The sequence below is a fragment of the Hylobates moloch genome, unplaced genomic scaffold, assembly GCF_009828535.3.
Source record: "Hylobates moloch isolate HMO894 unplaced genomic scaffold, HMol_V3 SCAFFOLD_18, whole genome shotgun sequence".
Lineage (NCBI taxonomy): Eukaryota > Metazoa > Chordata > Mammalia > Primates > Hylobatidae > Hylobates > Hylobates moloch.
In genome coordinates, this window is record NW_026652293.1 from 1,565,664 (window position 1) to 1,589,589 (window position 23,926).

A 23,926-nucleotide genomic window follows, 5' to 3' on the forward strand; every position below is an offset into this window, starting at 1 on the left:
TTAAGTAAGCAGATGTATTCCTATCAAGAGCTCAGTCAAGCTGGCCTTTCCCCTCCTTTCTCCTAAGTGCAGGTCTCGTGGAAAGGCTGGAATACTTGCCTGAAATCATTCAGTCTCTGGTTTAAAAGTGCTGCTCAATCCCTCTGCAGGGAGAGATGTCAGGAGCTTGGACTGTTGGAAAAAATGCACAGGCATGTTTCAGAAGGTGGCTTCCAGAGCGCTCAGCGCAGGGGACGGACGCCCAAGCCTTCTTTCAAGCATTATTTTACTGACTTTCTTGCGACATGGCAAAAGGTGAATCCCATGACCAGTGTGTGTTTTCTCCAGCACTAATGACTGTGACTAAAATAGAGCTTCGTGGGGGAGAACCCACACAGCCCTCCCCTTGGAGAAGTTCTGAAGGCTGCCCTGCTTTGCTTTGCCAGGGTGCAATGGGTTTGAGAGCCATTGGTTGGCGACTTCAGTCTCTTTATAAGCCTCAAAATGTGCAAAAGAAAATGCATTCATACGAGCTCACCAATACAGAATTTACAGAGGCTGGCCTGGTTCCTTTCTAAAAGGTGGTGCACAAGGAAGGTTAACTTCTGAGGTGGGAAGGGTTGCCAGATAGAGTACAGGGCACCCAGGTAAGTGTGAATTCCAGATAAATCACAAATATAAGTCTGTCCCATTCAATGTTTGGGATACAGTACACTAAAAATTCTTTGTTTCTATTTGAAATTCATGCTTACCTGGGCCTGGTGCATTTTCATTTGCTAAATTTTGCAATCCTGTAAGTGAGGGGAAGGGAGATGTTTTACTGGCTTACAAAACATTGTTTTTCAAGCATTCTTCACACATTTCCGAACCTTCATTTTACTCAGAAACCAATGTGCTTGTTATGAATTGCTTTTTTATATTCATTAAAAGAGGACTCCAAATAGCATCCTCTTAACTGAGTTCTGATGTCTATTCCTCGAAAATAATAAAACTATATTTCCTTAAGAATATCAATTATATCCTTTATCTAGAAGCCATGTATCTGAAAACTTCAAATATCAAAATGCTGACAAGCTTTTGTTGTATCTGTGTGTAAGATATTTCACATGTATATATTAAGTATGTCTCTGGGTACTGAGTAATTATTTTATGACTTTCATTTTATGAAAATCAAAATCACCATTGTATGGTTTGCATTTTCATAGTATGGACCATAGTTTGTTAATGCCTCTATTTCTCTTCAAACCGTTAATAATTATACGACAAAGTAAAACTTTTTATTGCAGTGCAAGTGTCTAAGGAACCACAAACAGTTTTTGTATTTTAAATTCCATAAAACATTCTTCCGTTGACACAAACAACGTCAACAACAACAAAATAAAACTCCTACGACACCCATAAGGAATGCCATGGGGTCCATGCAGTTCACTCAGGGCACTGCTGAGCTTTTCTTACATATCTACTCAAAAAGTTCTTGGTTTTTTGACTTTCCATCTCAAGCAGGTAGAGGGGAACAAACTAGGAATATGGCTAGGACTTCCACTAAAGTCAGGTACACTGAGAGCATACGAGCAGAAACCCCACTGAGACACAAGACCAAGAACTCCAAGAGCCCTGCAGAGGCCAGCAGACCTGCGCACACACTAGCCCTTAGGCAGCACTGTGTTACTGAGACACATAATCATGTTGCATGTCCTCATGAAAACTTTAAATTATATCCAAGTCAAAACTTTTGTCTTCCCATCCCTCTCTGGAAAAAGTACCATAGCACTTTAAAATATACTATTATATGGCCAGGCGTGGTGGCACATGCCTGTCATCCCAGCACTTTGGGAGGCCAAGCTGGGCAGATCACTTGAGGCCAGGAGTCCAAGACCAGCCTGCCCAACATGGTGAAACCCTGTCTCTACTAAAAATACAAAAATTAGCCGGGCACGGTAGGGGGCACCTGTAGTCCCAGCTATTCGGGAAACTGAGGTGGGAGAATCACTTGAACCCGGGAGGTGAAGGTTGCAGTGAGCTGAGATTGTGCCACTGCACTCCAGCCTGGGTGACAGAGCGAGACCCTGTCTCAAAATAAATAAATAAACAAACAAAATATATTACTACAGTTTTGGGAATCCTAGACAATGTCACAATTTTCTCAGAAAATTAGAGTGCTGCAGATGTGGGATAATCACTGGATTTTAATGTTTGTCCTCAGTAGTGAACACAGAGTGAAGAATGATTATCATATATTACATAAGAAAGTGAAGGCTGGGTATGGTGGCTCACACCTGTAATCTCAGTGCTTTGGGAGGTGAAAGCAGGTGGATCACTTGAACTCAGGAGTTCAAGACCAGCCTGGCCAACAGTCTCTACTAAAAATACAAAAATTAGCCTGGTGTGGTGGTATGCACCTGTAGTGCCACCTACTCGGGAGGCTGAGGTGTGAGGGTCACTTGGGCCTGGGAGGCGGAGGTTGCAGTGAGCAGAGATCGTGCCACTGCACGGGCAACAGAGCAAGACCCCATCCCAAAAAAAAAAAAAAGTGGAAATTTGAAAGAAAACAGTAGTGAAAATGAAAGCATTCTTCCTCCCAATAGAGCTCACACTCTGTAGAGAAGAAGGATACAAGTAAGTAATTTATCCATCAGGAGAGCTTAAATTATGCTGTAGTAACAAACAACTCTACAACTATTTCTTTCTTTTTGTTTTTGAGACGGAGTCTAGCTTTGTTGCCAGGCTGGAGTGCAATGGCTCTATCTTGGCTCACTGCAAGCTCCGCTTGAAGTGATTCTCCTGCCTCAGCCTCCAGAGTAGCTGGGATTACAAGCACACAGCACCACACCCAGCTAATTTTTTTTTTTTTTTTTTTTTTAGTAGAGACAGGGTTTCACTATGTTAGCCAGGATGGTCTCAACCTCCTGACCTCATGATCCACCTGCCTCAGCCTCCCGAAGTGCTGGGATTACAGGCGTGAGCCACTGTGCCCGGTCTACAAATCTGTTTCTTAACCAAGGTGGTTTATTTCTCATTCACCCTACTCCATATAGGCTGGGATCTGCTGTTTTTCTCGGAGCCCAGGCTAATGAAGCAGCCATCACATCTGGATACAGCATTGTTATTCTACCATGAGATGCTCATTTTACAGAAGATGAATCCTGGATTTAGGGTGATTAGGTGACTTAACTAGGCAAGGGCAGAGCCAGCCCTGAAACCAAGATCTTTTAACTCTTACACCAATGCTTCTTCTCTTCTACAGATAAAAGTTGTGTTGTGTACTAGGCTGACTGTTCCCCAAGAGGGACTGGGAGTAAACAAAGCTCCAGATTAAACTCCAAAGGTTCAGTCCTTCAGTATTTGACATGTTAGCCATCATTCATTCACTCAGTTTACCATGTGTTGGCACTATTTTATGCACTGGGGATACGCTGGCGATGAAAAAAAAATATATTGCCCTGCTCCTAGTGCTGCTTAGAGTTTCATGATGGGGAAGGTACACGGAACTGAGTTTCCCAAGCTTGGAAAGGAAGGCTAAATAAAATGGCTCCAGAAGGCCAGGAGCCATGCCTGTAATCCCAGCACTTTGGGAGGCTGAGGCAGGTGGATTGCCTGAGGTCAGGAGTTCGAGACCAGCCTGGCCAACATGGTGAAACCCCGTCTCTACTAAAAATACACAAATTAACCAGGCATGGTGGTGCATGCCTATAATCCCAGCTACTCGGGGGGCTGAGGCAGGAGAATCGCTTGAACGTGGGAGGTGAAGGTTGCAGTGAGCTGAGATTGTGCCGCTGCACTCCAGCCTGGGCGACAGAGCGAGACTCCGTCTCAAAAAAAACAAAAAACAAAAAACAAAGCCTCCAGAGAGTTGCCTGGGGCTCTAGCTCCTAGAAGTTGCTTGCCTAGGGGTGTGGGAGGACACAGACACAGCCTGGTGGTTGGGAATGAGTCCGTGCCTGGGTCTGCTCTGTCCCTATCGTCACTGAGCAGCAGTTAACACTGAAATGCCCCCAGAGACTCTGGTTCTGGGTTGGGGAGCTGGAGGGCTGAATGGACCACTGCAATAGTGAAGAAGAGGGAGGGATGAACACCGAGTGAGGGAGAAAAAGACAGAAAACCAAACAAAACAAACATCACTTCCTGCTGAAATGAGCCTGCAAACTCAGCTTTCAAAATACATGAAGAAATCTAATGCTAAGGAAGACGGCCAACAAAGTGAACAGTCAGGACAGGATTCTACTCCCAGTTAAAGGTAGAAAAAAGAGCCAACTAAAAAAAACCTCAGAAATGATTAGTATAAACATTGAAATTTAAAATGCACCAGATAGAAAATTTCTGGCCTGGATAAAATTGAAGAAGGCATTAGTGAAGTGGAAAAGGGTGAGGAGGAACACACCCAGAATACAGGCAAAGAAGAGAAATTATTAAGAGACATGGAAGATTGATTGATCATATTGTACACTATAGATACATATCATTTCATCTGTCAGTTAAAAAAAGATTAAAGAGTTACATGAATTTATCTACAAATGAATAAAAATTAGTCTGACAGCAAGCAGCCTTCTCATAGATACCAACTCTCATGTAATAAAAATTCTGAAAGAAGAGAAAGGAGGAAATGACAGTGATGCAATATTTAAAAAGATAATGGCTGAGAATTTTCTAGAAGTGAAGATACATTGCAGCTGAATTGCAGAACACTATGGATAAAGAGATAATAGTAAGTTAACAGGTATCACCTCACACGTCAGAATGACTGTTATCCACAAAAGATAACAAATGTTGGTAAGGATGTGGAGAAGAGAAACCCTTTCACAATGTTGGTGTGAATATAAATTGGAACAGCCATTATGAAAAACAGTATGGAGGTTCCTCAAAAAATTAAAAAGAGAATTACCATATGATCCAGCAATCCAACTACTGAGTAATATATTCAAAGGAAAAGAAAACAGTATGTCAAAGAGATATCTGCACTTCTGGTTCATTGCAACATTATTCAGAATAGCCAAGATACAGAATCAACCTTAGTGGCCATTAACAGATGAATGAATAGAGAAAATGTGGCATATGTACACAATGAAATATTATTCAGCTGTGAAAAAAGAAACAAATACTGTCATTTGCCACAACATGGATGAATCTGGAGGACATTATGTTACGTGACATATGCCAGGCACGGAAAAACAAATACCACGTGATCTCACTCATGTGGGAACTGAAAAAAGTTGATCTTAACAGAAGCAGAGAGCAGAATGGTGGTTACCGAGAGCTGAGGCCGTGGTGGGGGTAGGATGGGAGTGGGGCTGGTGAGTTGAAGCGATGTTGGTCAAAGGATATAAAATTTCAGTTAGAAGGAATTAGTTTGAGATCTACTGTACCACATAGTGACTATAGTTAATAGCGATATATTGTATTCTTGAAAAATGCTTAACAGAGTGAATGCTAAGTGTTTCCAGCACAAAAATGATAACTATGTGAGGTAATGTACATGCTAATTAGCTAGATTTAGTCATTCCATGTTACAATTTTACTTTAAAAATCACATTGTACACCATAAATATGTATCATTTTATCTGTCAGTTAAAAAAAGGTTAAAGAGATAAATGAATTTACCCACAAAGGAATAAAAATTAGTCTGACAGCAGCCTTCTCACAGACATCAATAGATTCTAGGAGATAATAAGGGTAATATGTTCAAAGTGCAGAGGGAAAATAAATATCAGTCTCGAATTCTATACCCTGAAAAATAAAGAATTTCAGGCATCCAAAGATGAAGAGAGTTTACCAACCACAGACTGTCACTTAAAGAACTACTAAAGAATATTTTATTTTGGGCCGGGCTCGGTGGCTCACGCCTGTAATCCCAGTACTTTGGGAGGCCAAGGCGGGCGGATTACGAGGTGAAGAGATGGAGACCATCCTGGCCAACGTGGTGAAACCCCGTCTCTACTAAAAATACAAAAAAATCAGCCGTAATCAGATTTAATCTGATGTAATCAGATGTAATCTCATCTACTCAGGAGACTGAGGCAAGAGAATCACTTGAACCCGGGAGGTGGAGGTTGCAGTGAGCCGAGATCACGCCACTGCACTCCAGCCTGGGTGACAGAGCGAGACTCCGTCTCAAAAAATATATATATATATATTTTAATAACTTTTTTATCCTTAAAAACTTTAACTCTGGAATAAAAATAAGATGAGGAACAGGGTCCACATGTAATGAAAAAGTGCTGAGGTCTTTGCTGTGGTCAAAAGGACAAGTAAAGTTCTACTTAAGAAAAAAAATCAGTAAAAGCAAAATGAATAAACAAATAAAAACAGCACAATAAATAAGTAAAGTGTTCAACTTAAGAAACTAGGCAAGCACAATAGAGAAATCTAAACTAGAAATAAGAAAATAATATAAGAGAAGAATGAAAGAAATTATATTTAGGGAAAATGAATAAAACACAAAGTTAGTTTTTGAAACAACTTACAGAAAAAGATCAACCCTGAGCACAACCAATCAATAAAAAAGAGAAAAACACAAATAGAAAGTAGCAATAAAAAGGGATAGAAATAGATACAGTGGAGATTTAAAAATACATAAAAGAATACTATTAACTGCATCTGAATAAATATGGAAACAGGAGAAATAAACAATTTTCAAGAAAAAAATTAAAATTTGGTAATTTATTCAGATAAAACCAGAACTAAGCCTTAGCTACTAAAGAAATTAAATTATTAATCAAAAGTTCTTCCATCTCCAAAGACATCAGCCCCAAACATTTACCAGATTTTTAAGAAATAGATAAGCCCTGCTTTAAAAGACAAAAATTCTTTCAGAGGGTGGGAGGAAAAAGGAAGAGAATTTCCTAACTTATTTTTTGAGATATTAAAGCCAGACAGGGACAATCCAAATAAGGAAAATTATAACTTAATCTCATTTTTCATGTAGATACAAAATCTTAAAGAAAATATCTTGACCAAGTGGAATTTCATCTCAAGAATGAAAGAATAATTCAAGATTCGAAAACTTATTAAATTAAGAAATTAAAAAGAAAGGCCTTTTTCCTTTATCTTTTATCTTTGTAGTATCTCAATAAATGCAGAAAAGGTATTGACAGAATATAGCATTCATTCATGGTCTTAAAAATCTTAGCAAACTAGGTATAGAAGGCAACTTTCCTTACCTGACAAAGGCTATATATCAAAACTCTACAAGCAAATATTATATTAACTGGTACTATTTTAGAGACATTTTCATTAAAGTCAGAAATTACAGAAGGATATAAGTTATAAGCCTCTATTCAGCATTATACTGAAGTTCTTAACCGATGTAATATAAAACAATGGAAAAAGAGAAAGATTAGAAACTGTTTTTGTTTGCTGAAAATGTGATTGTCTATATAAGGAACTCAAGAACATTCACATACTCTTAGAACTAAAAACTGTCCAGCAAAGGTTGCTAGATACAAAAAGCATGCAAAAATCAATAGCATTCTTAATAGTAATAACTAATTAGAAAATATAATTGAAAAAGTCCCATTTATAATAGTAACAGAAATTACATGGCACCTAGAGATAAATTTGTTAAAAGGTATGAAAGACCTCAAAGAAGAAAACTATGAAAGTATTATTGAATAAAATACAAGAAGACCTAAATAAATGGAGAGAATTACTATGTTTATTGATTACAGTACTCAGTAATATAAAAATGTTAGTCATCTTGGTGGCACCTCTGGTGTAGTGGTATCATGCAAGATTCCCATAAAAATATTAGCCATCTCCATATTTATTTATAGATTTGATGAAATTTTCATATTAAAAATCCTCAAAATGTGTGTGTGTGTGTGCACAATTCCTAAGAAGCTAATTCTAAAATTCATGTGAATGGGCCAGGAAAGCCAAGAAAATTGGGAAGAAGAAGAAAAGAGGGTAGCAAGACTTGTCTTGTTAGATATTTAGACTTACTGAAAAGATTGTGGTAGTACTGGCATGGGAATAGAAATAGATTAATGGAACTGAACAAAAGCCCATAAATAACCTATATACACGAGGAAGCTCTGTACATGACTGAAATAGCCTCACAAAGCAATGGGAGGAAATCGTGAGACTGGGACAACTGGTTATCCTTACGGGAGTAAGTTAAATTAGATTCTCACTCACATCAGCCATAAAGATTAAAGACACAGATGTGAAAGGCAAAACTTTGCAACCTTGAGAAAAAACAATATATAGGAAGATACACTCATTACCATCAAGTACGGAAATATTTTTATATAAGATACAAACATACAAACAATAAAATAAGAGGGATACATTTGATTACATTAAGAGAAAAAAACTATGGTTAAAAAAGACAATACAAACAAAATGAAAAGATATTATAGAACAGGAGAAAGTATTTGCGATGAATATACCAAAATGAGAGGTATTTTAAGAAACAAAAGTTATATAAGCTTGATTATTTGATCACAGTGCAGCATAACTAGCTATTAATAATAGAAATTAAAACAAAAAATAATTAAATATAAGGACAGAAAATTAAAACAGAAATTAAAGTATAAGAACATAGTAGTTAGAAGATAATTAAAATAAGAGCACAATATATCAAAAGGTGTGAAATATTGTCAAAGTTGTACTAAAAGTTGAAGTTACAATCTTATTTGTTTTTATTTTCAAGGAAAGGAAAAATAAAAGCATTCAACCCAAGGGTTTATAAAAACAACAATGACAACAAAATCCCTAAGAAATCAGTAGACAGAAAAGACTAAAGGCAAAACCAAAGCTAACTGAATTAGGATATAGGAAAACTTATAGAATTAATTCAAGAGCACTTTTTCAAAAAAGTAATAAAGTAGACAAATATTAGAGAAACTAGAGAAGAAAAAAAAACCCTATGAATAATAAAATTAGAAATAAAAAAGGGAGGTTCAGCACCAGATAAGGAGGAGATATTTTAAATATAAGACAATACTTTGCAAAATTATAAATTATAAATCTGAAAACCTAGATGAAATGAATAGTTTGAAAATATATACATTATCAAAATTAGAAGTATAAAACCTACATATGCCAATCACTGCTGGAGAACTTAAAAAAGAAAAAAAGGAAAGATTTCCCTCCAGGAAAAAAGTGTGTCTAGGCCTAGAAAACTTTATAGGAGAAAAATCTTTCAATTCTTAAGGAATACATAATCACTATGTTTCAGTAATTTCAAACATTGACAAATATGGAAAATTTATCTAATTTACTTAATAGAAATAACCCTGAGTTAAAACCCTGAAAAAGACAGCTCAAAAAAAGAAGATAAGAAACCTATCTAAATTACGAACATAGAAAAGAAAATCCAAATTCAGGTAACAGTATCAAAATAACCCAAGGAGGGTTTAATCTAAAATAAAAAGATTTTATGTTTTAATATTTTTAAAATCCAGTAGTATAATATATTACATCCACAGGCTAAAAAAGAAAATCCAAATAAGATTCTCAATTAATGCAGGAAATACATTAGACTTCAACAGCTGGTCCCTATTAAAAAATAATTACAAATTTAAGAACTTTTATTAACATAACAAAAAGTGCTTATTTCAAACAGTCAAAGTCATCTTTAAGGATGAAATACTAAGGCAATATTATTAAAATCAGGACCAAAACAAACATATAGTTTGTTGCCATTTTTACTAAATTTTGACCTGAAAGTTCTAACCAATGAAATAGGACACTTATAAAAATAAGATACGCAAACACTGGAAAGGAGAAAATAGATTTGCAATTACTTGTACATGATATAATTACATTCCTGGAAATTCAAAAGAACAACTCAACTAAGAATTATTAGAATCGATGTGAGGGCCCAAGAAAACTGCTAAATATAAAAAAGACACAAAGCCAGTACCTTTTGTATATACAAATTTTCTGTATAAAAATTTGTATCTAGAAATTTGCTACATTGCTTTTCTATGTAGAACTATTATCCAATTAGAAAATATAACTTTTAGAAAACATCAAATGACAGTAGCCAAAATCAACAATGATGACATTGGAAACTTTTATGGAATGCCTTGGAAAAGCTATAATGAGAATGTGAAGGACCCATATAAAAAAATTATAAAATGCTATTGGGAAATGTAGAAGATTTGAATACTAAGCTTTATGGCAACAAAGTTAGTGCTTTGCAAATTAATTTGAATGGTCAATATAATTTCAATAAAAATCTCAATAGTATTCTTTCCAGAATTTCACAAAATCATTCTAATGTTCAACCAAAAAAATAATTAAGTATGAACAGCAAACAAATTTTTTTTTTTTTTTTGAGACTGAATTTCAATCTCGTTGCTTGGGCTGTAGTGCAACGGTGCAATCTCAGCTCACTGCAACCTCCGCCTCCCAGGTTCAAGCCATTCTTCTACCTCAGCCTCCTGAGTAGCTGGGGTTACAGGCATGCGCCACTATGCCCAGCTAATTTTATATTTTTAGTAGAGATGGGGGTTTCTCCATCTTGGTCAGGCTGGTCTCGAACTCCCGACCTCAGGTGATCCGCCGACCTCGGCTTCCCAAAGTGCTGAGATTATAGACATGAACCATCATGGCCAGCAACAAAGAAAATGTTGAACATGAAAAGGAATGATGAGATAGGGGCCTTGCCAGCTCTTAAATCATTTTTAAAAACAAGTATCAATAAGGGTATGGAATGACAAAAGAACAAGCGTAAAAATGTGAATATCAAGACATAGAATAGATATTCTGAGACCACAGTACATATGAGAACTTTATGGTAAATAAAGCATCGCAAATTAGCAGAGAATAAAAGTATTGGCTAGGCGCAGTGGCTCACGCCTGTAATCCCAGCACTTTGGGAGGCCAAGGCAGGCGGACCAGCTGAGGTCAGGAGTTCAAGACCAGATGAAAATGGCCAAAATGATGAAACCTCATCTCTACTAAAAAATACAAAAACTAGCCAGGCATGGTGGTGGGAGCCTGTAATCCCAGCTACTCAGGAGGCTGAAGCAGGAGAATTGCTTGAACCTGGGAGGCGGAGGTTGCAGTAAGCCGAGATCACACCACTGCACTCCAGTCTGGGCGACAGAGTGAGACTCCCATCTCAAAAAAATAATAATAACAATAATAATAATAATAAAAGTATTATTTAGTACATTGTTCTGGGTTAACTATTTAGAAAAAAATTAATTTAGAGATTTACCTCAAATCATAATCAAAATAACTTTTGATGGATAAAGAGATATAGTTAGATGTAAAATACATACACATTAAAATAAAATAAAGAAAAACCAGAAGCACATCAAAAAATGTTCAATAACTGTATCAAGGGAATGCAAATTTAAACTACAATAAGCTACCACTGCACACCCAACAGAATGGCTAAAATAAAAAAGTCTGACAACACCAAATGTTGACAAAAATTTGGAGCAACTGAATTCTCATGCGTTGTTGGTGGGAGTGTAAAATGGTAAAACTCCTTTGGAGAAAAAGCTGGTAGATTCTTATAAAATGAAATATACAATTATCCTATGCCCAGCAATTCCACCCATAGGTATTTATCCAAGAAAAATGAAAGCATATGTCTATAAAAAGACATTTACAAGAATGTTCATAGTTTCATTATTCATAATGGCACCAAACTGGGGACAGCCTACGTGTCTATCAATAGAGGAATAAATAAACTGTCATATAGACATACTATAATGAAAGCTTACTTTTAGTAACAAAGACACAAATTCCTGAAGCTCACCAACACAGATGAATTTCAAAAACATTATGCTGTCAAAGAAACCTTATGCAAAAGAGTTCTTGCTGTGTGACTCCATTCCATATAAAGGTCAAAAACAGACCAAACTAATGATGAAAAAGCTAAAATCTGTGGTTGCCTATATGGGTACAGTAGGAGTGAGAACCACCTGGGAGAGAACACGAGGGAGCTTTCTGGGATGATGGTAATTTCTATTTTTTAAAAAAGTCTATAGATATGATTTATATAACACATTTATTTTTTTATTATTTTTTTTTAAGATTTCTTTTTTTTTTTTATACTTTAGGGTTTTAGGGTACATGTGCACAACGTGCAGGTTTGTTACATATGTATCCATGATAACACATTTATTTAAAGTGTACAATTCATTGTTTTTTTGTACCCTCATAGATATGTGCAACCATCACCTGAAAAAGTCATACCGTTTGAGTTTTATATCTTGCTAGGCATGTGCATCTGTCGTTTGTCAAAACTCACTGAATGATCCATTTAAGATTTGTGCATTTCCCTGTAATTACATAAAATATGGAAATTTTACCTTTAAAAGCTGTTTTCTATTAGAAGAAAATATGAAATAATTTTAAAAGTTCTATATGGAAAAAGTCATTCTTCAGAAAAAAAATTGATAGATTCAGTTCCTTTAAATCTTAAAATCTCTCTGTGCCAAAAATATATCAATATAAGTTACATTCAAATGTAAATGTCAAGCCAGGGAATTATTATTATTTAAAAAAAAATAGATAGGGAGGTCTTTGTTGATATATTTTATATATGTATAAAACATTTTAAATCACTGCAGATATTAAGATTCCAACAGATGTACAGGCAAAGGCTCTGAATAGAAGATTCATAAACAGAAAACAAACTTGTTTACAAACATGGGGAAAATTTCTTTGTGTTTATAGAAATTAAAATTACATCAAGAGCAATATATATCAAAGACTATGATTTGTATATTATTTGGTTTATTTATTTTTGAGAAATATGTTGATTCTTTTTGAGGAATATATTTAAAGTAAATAAGAATTGCCATGAACATAGATTTGGCTACAATGATGTTTATTACAGTACTATTTACAATATTCATGAGTCAGATATTACGCAAATGTTTAACATAGAGTATTAGTAAGGGAAACTACAGTAAAAAAATTACATTAATTGGGACTCCTGTACAATCATTAAAAATTAAAAATTATGTTGTAGAAGAAGAAGAAGAATTATGAGGTGGAAAGAATGAAGTGGGAAGATGTTTACATTTCAAGTGAAAAAAAAAAGCCCCCCAAAAAAATGTATTGGTTCTATTACACTAGCTCTTTCCCCTGCGTCTCCACTGTGGACACACAGGCATTGAGCTTCTGTCTACTGTCTCCCTTCTCTTCTCCCCATTTCCCTTTGGAAGCCATTTCTGTCTTTCATCCTAGTAAGGAGGAAATAGGCTCGCGTTAGAAAAGTGGAAAAATGAAAACAAGAAGGGTGTACAACTCTGTTCTGGTTAACTTTTTTATTGGGGAAAAAGTATTGCCATGATTAAAAATTCGAAGTCAGAAAGTGTAAATGATGAAAAGTCTCTCACCTCGTCCTAGGCTCTTTAATCAGTTTCTCTTATCTCCTTCCAGACATACTTGTTAGAAAGACGTTTACCAAAAGCAACAAACAAACAAATGAAACACAAGATAATAAAAAGAAAAGAAGGCAGGGAGGAAAAAGATGGAGGGAGAAATGAGAAAAGGGGGAAGGAAGAAAGAGTAGAAGAAATAAAGAAAAGGGTGCCAGGGGAAAAATTCAAATAAGTTTATTCTGTAAGGGCTCTAAACAGCCAATGTTTATTTTAGAATATATGTTAAATATTTAGATCCTTCAGCAACCTGCTACTAACTTAAAAACCCTATTAAATTAATATTAAATTGTTTACAAGTATTTTTAAAATAAATAACCAGGATCAGAAGTAAGGAGCCTTTTTACTTGAGATGCCTTAAGGAATAGTCGTCCACACCCAAATTAGGATGCCGGTCCAACAAACGTTAATGAACCTACAGTAACGATGGAGTTGGGGAGGTGAAATTAGGACTTTCAATTTTGAGAGAAAGAGAGCAGTGGAGGTTGAGACATTAGAAATGCCCAAGCCTGTATTTACCCCCATCGGAAAATCAGCCTAGGACAGAAATACCAAATGACAGTCACCAGGAGGACACACTAAATTTGCTTTCTGGCATCATCTTCAAATATTTGGGATGGGACCACAGATCCTGACTCTCCTTAACGGCCATTTTGGATTTGCCATGAATGGACTGGCTTAGATTTACTACTTGAAGTAAGCCTAACAATAATTATTAATGGGTCCAGGAGGAAGAGATTATTCAATGCAAGTAGTCCACAAAAACACACCTGAGCCCCTTAGTTCAGGCTAGGTCGATGTTTTTGGTGTGCTCTTTCTCTGGGGCTCCTTCTTTTTCCATGATGCAAATGTGGAGCGTGCAAAGGATGTATACTCAAGGGGTGAGGCTTAATAAAATTGTGTTGGTCATTAAAGACATTCTTAAGTAAACAGAAATATATCTGTGTGTAATTCAGCTTGGTAGCTCCAAAATAATAACCAATTTGTTTATGAATAACTTATGTATAAATGAATGTATAATTAGTTCATGATTTTTTTCTTAACACATTAAAAAAATTATTGACCACTCTCCATGTGAATGACACCTTGCTAGATGCAACAACAAACCACAAGAGCAGAGCTCTGGCGTTTATAGCTTTTATCTCATTCGTTAAATCTGCAAATACTTACTGAGCACCTTCTATGTGCAGGCCCTAAGTTAGAAACTGGGGCTATAGTAGTGGGCAGACCCTGTCCCTACCCTACAAAAGTTCAAGGCTCTTCTTCTTGACATAGGCAGATAAAGTGTTATTAATATTCTCATTATGAGATGAGGAAATTGAGGCATTCCCATTCCAATATTCAGTTCTGGAACAGGACTGGAGCCCAGCTTTTCTCTCCTGAGGTCTAAATACGTGGCACGCTGTACTCCATGGCTCTCAGAACTTTTCCCATAATAATGAGACAAAGGAGCTTTAAGAAGACATTCCCCAGTCCCCCTCCCCATGGGCTTCTGCCCCCATCTTTAAAACTGGGGGAAATGATTTTTGTCCTTGTTCCTGTTTCAGAAGCAGCAGCACAACCTTAGACTATTATTACAATTATTAATACTGGTAACATTATAAAAAATAAATAATTTGCTAAAGTCTTTAAATCCACCTTTCCCTAGAGTTGAGTAAATGGAAAATAAGCTATAAAGATATTTTTTTCCTATAAAAAGATCAGACATCAAGGCATTCAGATAACAATGCTAGATCTGGATTGGTCCTCGGGGAACTCTTAAGTTCACCTGCCTTTTATGACATCTGAATCCTTTGCACAGAAACAGAGACGAGAGAGAAGGGCTGTTTTTCCTGAGAGCATTTTCTTATTCCTTCACTCATTGCAGCTGTTAGCAGCAGCTGGTTACTTGAGTGTGCTGAAATGCCCACTGCCGTGTAAACACTCTCTCTAACACCCTGCATTACTCATAGTTTGAAAATCACTTTGACTCCTGAAACATAATTATGTGAACGTCAGATGAGTCAGCAGGGGGACAGCACGCTGCTCCTACGGCAGCTGCACCTCCTGCCAACCTCTGAACGTCTCAGTGCCTGGGGCTTCAAAAAAAAAAAAAAAGAAAAAAGAGAGAAAGAAAGAAAAAGAAAACCCCTTTCTGTGGGCGGGAAGAGAAATTATATTTATGGCTCAAAGAACAGCTTCAAAGAAGTGGCCAATTTCACTTTCGCTGCAACGTGAAAGGAAGAGTTAAGTGAAATCGCTACCCCTAGGTTAATCTGTTTATGTGAAGAATAAACAGGAATTTGGAGACTTTCTCTAGGGAATCTGTGACTTTCCCTCAGAGATGGCTCAAGACAGGTCACTCTGGTCACTGTTCAGTCGTGATCCATTAGTCGCCGTACGAGTTTTTACTTTCCCGGGAAGTGATGCCAAGCAGTGCAGGAGGTGCATCCTCTTGGGCACCAATAGGAACCAGGAGGCTGCTCAATTTTCAGGGGTCCCCAGACCCTGGATGGGCTTCCCAGCGCGTGCTTTGCTCCAGCAGCATGACCCCCTTAGACAGTTTTGTGAGCTGTTTTCAGCATCATTTATAACCTCTCAACTGTTTCCCCTCCCTCGGCTGCTGGGAAAGGAACAGGAACTGAGCAGGACAGGGCTGGAGGTTTCTATGGCACGGCTGACCGTGACCTCCACCCCCTCTACGCCCTGGTCACAGTTCAACCTGCCAGCAACTCCAAACATCACCCCTCAGCCTGCCTTACCCCAGCCCCCCTGTCCAAACTCAGGGTGTTGCGTTACATCCACATCGTGCCTCTGAAAAGGCTCTCAGCTTCATCCTCACTGATGTCTCACAATAACCCATATTTTATAAATGGGAAAATTGAGTTTCAGAGAAGGGGTGTCCTTGTCCAAGGTCGCACAGCAAATGGCAGAGCCAGACACTCAAACTTGTGCCCTTTCTGGTCTGCCAACAACAGAACCACAGATCCACACTTAAAGGACAGAAGAGGACCAGTGGGGCTGGAAGAACCCCAAGTGCACATGTTTTTAACAGATGAGAGGAGTAACCAAAACCTAAAGAGAAACAATGACTTGCCCAAGGTCACACAGCTTTTACTTGGCAGAACCAGCTGCCAAACAAGATCTCCTGACCCTCGCTCCAGGGCTTTTCCTCTCTAACCTCTTTACTTCCTCACTCTGGACTTATTCCAGTTTAAACACAGGAAGAACCAGCTCTCCCCATATCCAGCCCATATCCAGTTAACCTATCCAGGTTACACTGCTGATACAAAGCATTCTATTCCCAAAACACAAGGGCCCCAGAACAAGCAGGAATGTCAAGGAGGAGAACACAGTAGAAGGAAGGGGTTAACCAACTCCAATGGCTTCCCATTATGAGTAATCAATGCCCTACGTTGACTACAGCACTGACTAGTGGTATCCCCAAACCATGGTTTCATCCTGGATGAGACTGAGACGGCATCGCTGCCCCACTGGGATGCCACAGGTGGTCCCACAGGTGTTATGTAACCTGCAGAGGGCTCAGTAAAAAATCCAACCTACAGATTCTGCAGCACCCTAACTCCAGGACTTTTCAATCCCTATCCCTCAGATCACTTCATTGGCTACCATATGCACCTAACTGTTCACTTTCCCACCCCTCTTCCGGGTGGCACCCACCCAGCAGGGCCACAGTGGGTACTCCCCTGGCTGGAAGCTTCCTGACCAAACACCTTTCTCCTGTAACATTTTTCCCACTTAGCCCCAAAGCCAGAGAAAAAGTCAAGACTCACATTTTGGGGCGAGGTGCTGAAAATCCTTAGGAAACAGCAGAGCATCCTATATAGAGGAGGATTTCTCTTCTTGTCACATCTTCCCATCTGATCCCATCCAATTTATCCTCAAGGCATGGTTGGTCAACTAAAGCTAACCCCACCTCTGCCCCACAAAGCAACCAACAGCTGTTACTATATTGAGTGGCAATATGATGTCATATCATAGGTGACTAACTCACCGAGGCCTCCCTACGAGCCATCATCTAAATATGACAGCCTTCCATCATCCTGACCTTTTCACGGGAGAAAGCTGAGTGAGGGGCTTGACACTGATCTGGGGCTCCAGTGCATGTCTGGCCTTCTGTAGCCAGCACCTCTGTGGACACACATGAGCAACTGAGGACACACATGCCCCCCATGCACAGATTCCTTTCCTAGTAGAAGACACTTCCACCCAAGACAGCTTTCTTCCCCTGGCCTGACTTTGAAAATAGTAGCCATCAGAATAGATAAGAATCACAGTCACAGGGAGGAACGGGGAGGCCTGTATATATTTACCATGCTGTATATCCAGGTGCTGGATTAGATTCTTTACCTACAGTTTTGCAGTTAGTTCTCGAAACACTCTGAGGAAGGCATTACAATCTCTATAAAGTTAGAGAAACTAAGATTAGAGGGGTAAGTAACTTTCCCCAGGTTACAGGGCTTGGCTCAGATTCCAGCCCAAATCTGTGTGACTCTACAGCGGAATGAACTCTACAGAAAGGTGTTACCACACCACTTGGCTTTTTTAAACGTCAAATTCATTGTGTAGAACAGTTTGAGACTGACAGCAAAATTGAGTGGAAAGTACTCAATTTCCCATATACTTCCTCTTCCCACACTTGTATAGCCACCTCCTTTATCAATAGCCCCCATCAGACTGGTACGTTTGTTACAATCAATTAACCTAATTAACAAATTATTAATACCTGAAATCCATAGTTTACAATGGGGTTCACTCTTGGTGTTGTACATTCTACGGGTTCGGGCAGATTTTTAAATACAAGTATCTACCATTATCGTATCATACAGAATAGTTTCACTGCCCCCAAAACCCTCTGTGCTCCACCTGTTCATCACCCCCACTCCTCAACCCCCGGTAACCACTGAGCTTTTTAGTCTCCATAGTTTTGCCTTTTCCAGAATGTCATATACAGTCATTTGTCACTTAACAGCAAGAATATGTTCTCAGAAACGTATCGTTAGGTGATTTCATTGTTGTGCCAACATCACAGAGTGTACCTACACAAACCTAGGTAGTATAGCCTACTACACACCTAGGCTGTATGGTATAGCCTATTGCTCCTAGGCTACAAACCTGTATGGCATGTTACTGTATTCAATACTGTAGGCAATTGTAACACAATGGTTAGTATTTATGTATCTAAACATATCTAAACATAAAAAAGTTAATAGTTTGGCTGGGTGCGGTGGCTCACGCCTGTAATAACCAGCACTTTGGGAGGCTGAGGTGGGTGGATCACGAGGTCAGGAGTTCGAGACTAGCCTGGCCAACATGGCGAAACCCCATCTCTTCTAAAAATACAAAAAATAGCTTGGTGCGGTGGCAGGCATCTGTAATCCCAGCTACTCAGGAGACTGAGGCAGGAGAATCATTTGAATCCGGGAGGTGGAGGTTGCAGTGAGCTGAGATTATGCCATTGCACTCCAGCCTGGGTGACAGGCTGAGACTCTGTCTCAAAAAGAAAAAAAAAAAAGTTAATATGTTTCACTACTATGTTATGACAACTATATCACTAGATGACAGGATTATTTGAGCTCCGTTATATCTGTTTTTTTTTTTGTTGTTGTTGTTGTTGTTTTGATACAGAGTCTCACTCTGTCACCTAGGCTGGAGTGCAATGGTGTGAACTCAGCTCACTGCAACCTCCGCCTCCCAGGTTCAAGCTATTCTCCTGCCTCAGCCTCCCAAGTAGCAGAGATTATAGGCATGTGCCACTGTGACCAGCTAATTTTTGTATTTTTAGTACAGACAGGGTTTCACCATGTTGGCCAGGCTAGTCTTGAACTCCTGACCACAAGTAATCTGCCCGCCTTGGCCTCCCAAAGTGCTGGGATTATAGGTGTGAGCTACTGCTCCTGGCCCATTATATCTTTTGGGACTCCCGTTGTATCTGTGGTTCATTATTGACTGAAATGTCATGTGGCACATGACTGTATGTCCATGTGTTTTCTATCCAACATCCATTCATACATCTAATATTTATTGAGCACCAAATAAATGGGATGAATGTTTGTGTCTCCTCCAAAAATTGTATGTTGAAGCCCTAACCCGAAGTGTAATGGTATTTGGAGGCACAGCCTTTGAGAGATCATTAGGTTTAGATTAAGTCATGGGGATGGTGCCCTCATGATGGAATTAGTGCCCTTAGAAGAAGAGGAAAAGACAGGAGAGCTCGCTCTCTCTTCACAGGCACAACACCAAGGAAAGGCCACGTGAGGACACAGCAAGAAGGCAGGTCTGCAACCCAGGGAACCAGTCCTCACCAGACATTAATCTGCTAGCACCTTGATCTTGAATTCCCCAGGCTCCAGAACTGTAATAAATAAATATCTATTGTTGACACCACCTAGTCTTTGGTATTTTGTTACAGCAGCCCAAATTGACTAAAACAAGCACTTACCATATGTTGATCTTAGATAACAAGTCCTTAGAGAACACTGAATCTGTTTAGGTAAGTTTCTGCACAGAGTTGCACCCATTACAGCACCTAATTCCATTAATAAATGCTTCCCCCGCCCCTTATCTTCACTATGACACTTAAAAAAAATTTCTGGCCAGGCACGGTGGCTCATACCTGTAATCCCAGCACTTTGGGAGGCCAAGGCAGGCGGATCACCTGAGGTCCAGAGTTCGAGACCAGCCTAACCAACATGGAGAAATCCTGTCTCCACTAAAAATACGACATTAGCCAGGCGTGGTGGCACATTCCTGTAATCCCACTCGGGAGGCTGAGGCATGAGAATAGCTTAAACTCGGGTGGCAGAGGCTGCGGTGAGCTGAGATCATGCCATTGCACTCCAGCCTGGGCAATAAGAGCAAAACTCCATCTCAAAAAAAAAAAAAAAAAAAATTCTTTAAAGATTGAGACGAGGTCTCACTATGTTGCCCAGGCTGGTCTCAAATTCCTGAGCTCAAGCAATCCTCCTGCCTCGGCCTCCCAAAGTGCTGAGATTAAAGGCATGAGCCACTGTACCCAGAGATACTTTTTGATTGGGGTTGGGGAGAGGTGGGTGGGGGTATAAACACAAAGATAGTGAGTGACTGAAAATATGAAGGCTGTGAGGCCATCTGCATAATTATCATCAAACTGTACTATAATATTTGTTACGTATAACAATATAGATATCAAATTATTGTAATTATTATTACAACAAACCATTATGCAGCACTTCCTGTGTTTTAGAACTTAAGCGTTTTTACATAAATGGTAAATCTACTTGTTGCCTGAAAAGGCTGTACAGGCTGAAATATAAATAGAATAAACCAAGTTTCAAATAAATTCCTGGAGGGCAGATCCAGAACAAGTTATTAAAGTGGAGTTAGAAATAATCAGGGTGCATTCCTAACCTATGAGAATGATGTCACGAAGGGCAAGTGCCATAATCCAGCCCAAGCCAGGGTAGCGTCTCCATTGGAGGCAGAGCTCATGGCCATTACTAAGGAGTTACTATGGAACTGATTCCAACAGGGACCCCTGAGCTTCCGGCACGCAGGGAAACCCCTCCACCTCTGTCAGGGCCCAGGCCATGTGTGTCTTGCTGCCCCACAGCTCTCCCTCCGCAAAAGTGGAGCTTTGCTTTGTGTCACACAGTGAGTCACAGGCACAGTTGGAAACTGACCCAGGATTCCTGTTCTTTTGCTTGCCGGGGCTGTTTGCCGGAGATCACAATCTTTCCACATTAGTGGCCAGTTACATTTATGGTTCTTAATGACATTTAATGGGGCTTCTGGGATAAAGAAATGATGGAGAATAAAGACTGGAAGATAAAAAATTAAAACTGAAATGACACACAAGATCTTTATTATTGAAGGTTTAAAAATGGCGATCCACTTCACCGTGTCATTCCACTGGGAAATGATTCCTGGGTCTGAGGAGGAACAACTCCTCACCTGTCTTCAAACAAGGTGGGAGGGAGAAGGAAAGAGGAAGTGGGAATAGCCGGTGGTCATCAGAAATCGTGTTCTCCAATTCTTCCCTATGATTTCATGTCTATATTTACTTCATGTCATTTGTCTTCCCTTCCATCGTATATATGACATGTTCCCGTTTGCCATGCATGTTCATGCCCTTTGTCCTACCTGCGTCTTGTAACAGTAGTGTGTGTGTGATCCATGGAAAAGAAGCAGGCTGGAAGTCAAGTGACTAGAAATCTCTACCCCTAACAGGCCATGGGACCCCGGGCAGGCCACCTCACCTAGACCTTAGTTATAAAACAGGGGCTTGCCTGGTTGGCCTGGAGGTAGTATACCGCTCTAAGTTTCCGTGTGTGTGTCCGCCCCCAATACAGAGGAAGAAGTTCCTGTCCCCACAGAACCCCCATCCTCCCCACCCCCAACAATACCTGAGGCTGCTAGCAGTTTTCTCTCCTGGGGAGCACACACAAGGTGTTTGGTCACAGGCACTAGGAAACCTGTAAGAACAGGAAGAGCAGCGGACAATGCTTCTATCAGCATGAGGGGCACGAGCTGGGGACACCAAGGAGAGAGCTTGTTGGTGGCTGGAGACTGGGGAGGGGAGAGGAGTCAGCTCTAAACATCCCTCAGGAATGAGTTGGAGGCGGAAGGTTCTTCCTGTACACCTGGCATGTGTAGCCTGAAGAGGGGGCTGCAATACTTAGCCAAGTACCAGTAGTGATTGTCAGATATAACAGTGACAGTGGCTCACTCACTTTGCTCCATTTCCAGGACACGGTCACCATCATTTTGCTCAAAATTTTGAGAAGTTGTTGTTGTTTCCAATTGGTTTTTGGCACAAGCATGCTGTTCCGATAGGAAACCTTCTGTTGTTTTATGCTCGAGTGGGGACGATGAAAGAGGAGATAACCAAGTGTTTCTTCTGCACTTGGGCAGATCTGGTCGCTGGTAGGCCAGGTGATGACTCTTTAAGTAGAATGTCTTCTCGAGTTTCCAGAAAGGAAACACAGAGTCAAGGGTGGGTCTGGCAGGGCTGGGACAAAGGGGAGCCAAGTGGGGTGCCTAAGGTGCAAAACTGAAGGCGGTGCTCATGGTCAGGCCCTGCAAGCACAGGGTGGGTGCCTGATGCGATGCCTCCTCATACACTTTCCCATGTCTGGGCCCTGAGGCCGGCCACCTCCATCTCTGGAGATCTGGTCTGGCGCGGGGTACCTGCTGAAAGGCACTGAGCTTGTGTTCCAAGAGGAAAAGTTGTTTCAAGGGGACTCACATGCACAGAGTGAGACACACATTTCACAGCCCACCTTCATCACCAAAACCATGGACTTTGGAGTCTGATGAGCTGGGACTGACTTCCAGTTCGCCATTCATTAGCTGTGTGACCCAGGGAAACATGCTTAATCGTGTGCCTCGATTTCCGTCCTCATCAGTAAAATGGGGAGGACAGTACCTACCCGAGAGAAGAGGACTAAACGAAAGGGGGACGGAGGATCATGAAAACACCCGGCACAGAGCAAACCTCAGTAAATTGTGAGTTCCCTGTGAGGTCGTGATGTTATTTACGATCACGTGTTGGCCAGGGATCCTGGCCTCTGGAAACTTCCATTGGCAACGTTAGCACAGTAGGAGGGTTTGGAGATCAGTCCACGAATTTGCCACCCAGCGACACTAACTGGTTTCTAGTCACACCACTAATGACAGTTTAGACACAGTCAAAACAGTGATAAATGGGCCTAGTTGGCCCAAGTTGATGGATTCATAAATACTTAAACTACAGCGTTTCTCTGACAGCAGAGGCCTCAGACAGCGTTTCTCTGATAGCAGAAACGCTATAAGCAACGGGTTAGGGAGTCAAGGGCCATAGAAAACTCTTTCTGACACTGGGTTCAGGATCAGAGGGCGACGGAGATGTCAATCTGGTTAACCAAGGAGGGCTTCCAGGAGGAGGTTCTGGGACTTCAAAGAGCCTCCAACTAGGCTCAGTTGTTCTTCCATTTTCATCATCCTCTCAACAGTCAACTCTCTTTAAGTATAAAACGGTACAAGATGGGCTGTCAGTCTGCAGGTAGGTGAGTGGAGTCGTCTCCCTAGATGTTTCACGATCCCAGGCCTGGTCCCTTTAAGGCATCGAAACTCAGAACATTCTATCAGCTGCATCGGCCTCCCCGTGGCGCGCTTACGTCACCCTTCGGGGAAGCGGCTGACGTCAGCGCGTTCTTGGCGAGTGGGGCGGGGCCGGTGACTCACCCGGACCGCGCCTCTTGCTCCCCGCCCCCGCATGGCCGCGCGCACGTGAGCGCGCGCTGCGCGGGTTGCTAATTTTAGCTGCGGCTGCTTTCCTGGGGTCCCGTGAGGTGAAGGCGGGTGGAGGGGACGAGGCGGGCAAGGAGCGCGGCTCTCCTCGTCCCTTCCTGCCCCGCCGTGGGTCTTCCTCGAGGACCGGGCCCGGCCCGAGGGGTGGGGGGGCCCGCGGGCGACTCGAGGTGCTGGACCTAGGGGTCTCTCGGTGTGGAAACCCCGCCTCTCCCTCGGCCCTGGACACAGTCGGCGCTCAGTAAATGAATCGAAGTTTCTTCCTGGACGGCGACCCTGGGCTTTCGGGAGAAAGCCCGAGGGGCAGGGTTCTGGAAGGTTCCCTGGCG

General features: G+C 40.5%; 1 protein-coding gene across 2 annotated transcripts in view; it reads right to left on the reverse strand.

Moving 5' to 3' along the window:
- The window catches only part of ATF3 (activating transcription factor 3), a 151,096-nt gene that overhangs the window by 36,514 nt on the left and 90,656 nt on the right, over positions 1-23,926 (reverse strand). Inside the window, exon 1 of one of the 2 annotated variants that reach the window (XM_058430774.1) lies at positions 17,102-17,238. The exons of the other annotated variant lie outside the window; for it this stretch is intronic. The gene's annotated coding sequence lies outside the window, so the exon portion shown is untranslated. Of the gene's footprint in view, positions 1-17,101; positions 17,239-23,926 lie in introns of those variants that run through there. 2 annotated transcript variants of the gene reach the window in all.